We start from the raw sequence: 3,407 nt of genomic DNA, 5'->3' as shown, positions 1-3,407 counted from the left end.
TGTATGCTGTGTTTTATCTTTTCAGATGTCTTCCTAAAGTTCTATAGTTTTGTTTTCCCTACCTACAATTGGTTTTTTAAGCTATTTTGTAAACAATTTATTTTTTTTAAAGATTTATTTATTTATTTATTTAATATATATGAGTACACTGTAGCTGTCTTCAGACACACCAGAAGAGGGCATCAGACCACATTACAGATGGTTGTGAGCCACCATGTGGCTGCTGAGAATTAAACTCAGGACCTCTGGAAGAGTAGTCATTGTTCTTAACCGCTGAGCCATCTCTCCAGCCCCCCAACAATTTATTTATACATGCATGTACATGTATATACATGTATGTACATGTATGTACTGTACACTGATCATACTCCTTCTATGCCTGTACCCTCCTCTTCCTCCCTCCCTTATTGTGTCTCCTTTTTCTTGTGGACAGTTTTTCTTCCCTCTCATGTCATTTACATAGATACATAGACAGAATTTTATGTAACTTTCAGAATCAGGGAACCCCAAATGAGACAGCACATAAAATGTTTGTTTTTCTAGCAAGCCTAACCCTTTTATTTCCATTTATACAAACCTTATTCAATTTCATTGGTAAATCTACCATGGAATTCAGTGTGCTTTGTACTATTTCAGGCAGCAAGCATAACTACCTCCTCCATCTCAGCTCTACCTCAGATAAAAATGTAAACCACAGCAATGAAACTCAATCCAGATGCAAATGGATCTAATGATGTGTGGGTCTAGGTCTTCAAAAAAAGCAGGATATTAAAAACTAATGCTAATTCACAGGGACTCTGCTGGAAAATGCTGCAGACCCTACTTTCTTCCTTCCTGTGACACCCTCAGCCCTCCCCCCTCTAGCCTATACCAATTCCTTTGTGCCATTTGCCAATATCTAGAAAGACTTTCTACCCACCTTCTCCCCCCCCCCACCCCTCCCCATGACCACACTGGATCTACATTCAGGTAGGAGATTTTCACTCTCCTTCCTGTTCTCCACTAAGATCTCTCCAGCCTCCTTCCCACCTCTGTTTGCAGGTACTTCTCTTCCTACCAACCTCCACTCCCTGGGGACTCAGCCAAATGGTGTGGACACAGCTTTCCTCTTTCCTGTGGCCCTCTCAAACCTCTCTCCTAGGTCACCCCTAGTCCTTTGTGTCAGCCCCCAATACCAACATGCAGAAGCACTCCATAATCAGGTAACTCATGGCCACTACACTAATATCTAGAGAGTAAGAAAACAAAAACAAAAACAAACAAGGAAAGGAACACACACCCAACAAGACAAGATAAAATATCCGTGCCTAGAATAACCTTAATTATCCTTAATGGCTAGACACCAGAGCAAAACCATAAGCATTAACAGCCAAGACCACAGCTTCCAATAGAACTTAGTAACTCTACTACAATAGGGCCTGAGAAATGCGGTATAACTAAAAACACAAAGAATTTCAAAGACGCAATTATGAATATGTTCAAGGACCTGAAAGAGATATGAATGAGTCTATTAGCGAAGTCTGTGAAAATACAGAGAATGGAATTACACAAGGAAAACAGTTTAAGGCATGAAAGTAGAAATGGAGACACTGCAGAAGACCCAAACTGAGATAAAACTGGAAATGAAAAATTTAGAAAAGTCAAATAAAATCCTCAGAAGTAAGCCTCACCAACAGAGTATAAGACACAGAAGAGACTCCAGCACTGAAGGCAAGAGAGATGGAATGGATGCCACACCCAAAGAAAATATTAAATTTAAAAAATTCTAGGCACTAAATATCTAGAAATCTTGGACATTATGAAAAGATCAAATCTATAAATAATAAGAACTGAGGAAGGAGAAGAAGCCCAGGTCAAAAGTACAGAAAACATTTCCAACAAAATCACAGAAAAGAAAATAATCCCAAGCTGAAGGGGGGGGTCCTACCCAGAACAAGAAGCATATATAACACCGAGTGGAAATTGCCAGAAAAGAAATTCCCTACAACACATAATAACAAACACATTAAGTATACAGAACAAAGAAAGACTATTAAAACTGCAAGGGAAAAAGAGCAAGTAATATATAAAGGCAGACTATTAGAATAACACCTGATTTTTCAGTGGAGATGCTAAATAATTACATGCATGCAGAAGCACTCCATAATCAGGTAACTCACTACACTTTCCTAATATCCAGAGAGGGCAATAAGACAATAAAGGAAGGAACACACACCCAAAAAAGATAAGATCAAACATCAACACCTAGAATAACCTTAATCATCCTCACCCCAGATGGCTAGACACCGAAGCAAAACCATAAACATCAGCAGTCAAGATAATGTGCTTCCAAAAGATCCTAATAACTCTACTACAACAGGCCCTGAAGATGCTAAAGCCAGAAAAGCCAACTCAGACAATTATACCCAGTGAAACACGATCACAATAGACAAAACAATTCTATGGTAAAATCAAATTAAAATCTAGCTAGAATTCCAACTCTAGGAAAGGCTCTAGAAGGAAAATCTCAACCTGAAGAGGTTAAATATACCCCATAAAACACAAGGAATAAATAATCCCAGAACAGTATATCAAAGTAGGGAGCAATCTCACACTACCACAACAAGGTAATGGGATACGATGCCCTTTTCTGCTGTGTTTGAAGATAGCTACAGTGTACTCATACAAATAAAATAAATCTTAACAACAACCCAAACTCATGGCACACAATGAAGGTGGTTCTAAGAAGTAAGTTCATAGCACCAAGTGTATACAATAAAAAAAAAAAAAGAGAGAGAGATTTCATATTAGCAACTTAGTGGTAAACCTGGAAGCTCTGGAAGAGCCATTCTCAACCTGTGGATTAAAATCCCCACAGAGGTTGCATGGCAGATATTTACATTACAATTCCTAACAGTAGCAAACTTATAATTATGAAGCAGCAGAGAAATAATTTTATGTCTAGAAGTCACTACATGAGGAATGGTATTAAAAGATCGCAGCATTAGGAAGGCTGAGAACCACTGCTGTAGAATACAAAAAAGGAATATCCTAAAGTTGATAGCAAGAAATGATCAAACTCAGGTCTGAAATTAATAAACTGGAAACAAACAAAAACACTACAAAGAATCAAAGGAATGAGTTGATTCATTAAGAAAATTGACAAGATTGATAAGCCCTTAGAAAAATTAACAAATAGATGAAAAGAGAAGATCCAAATTAACGAAATTAGAGGTGGAAAGGGGACATCACAATAGACACCAAAGATGTTAGAGACTCATAAGGACACCTTTTAAAATCTGTACTCTGCCAAACTGGAAAACTTAAAAGACATAGGTAAACTTTTTTCTTTCTTTCTTTCTTTCTTTCTTTCTTTCTTTCTTTCTTTCTTTCTTTCTTTCTTTCCTTCCTTCCTTCCTTCCTTCCTT

Source organism: Mus pahari, chromosome 4, assembly GCF_900095145.1.
Source record: "Mus pahari chromosome 4, PAHARI_EIJ_v1.1, whole genome shotgun sequence".
In the NCBI taxonomy this organism is placed as follows: Eukaryota; Metazoa; Chordata; class Mammalia; order Rodentia; family Muridae; genus Mus; species Mus pahari.
This window is presented reverse-complemented; position numbering follows the sequence as displayed.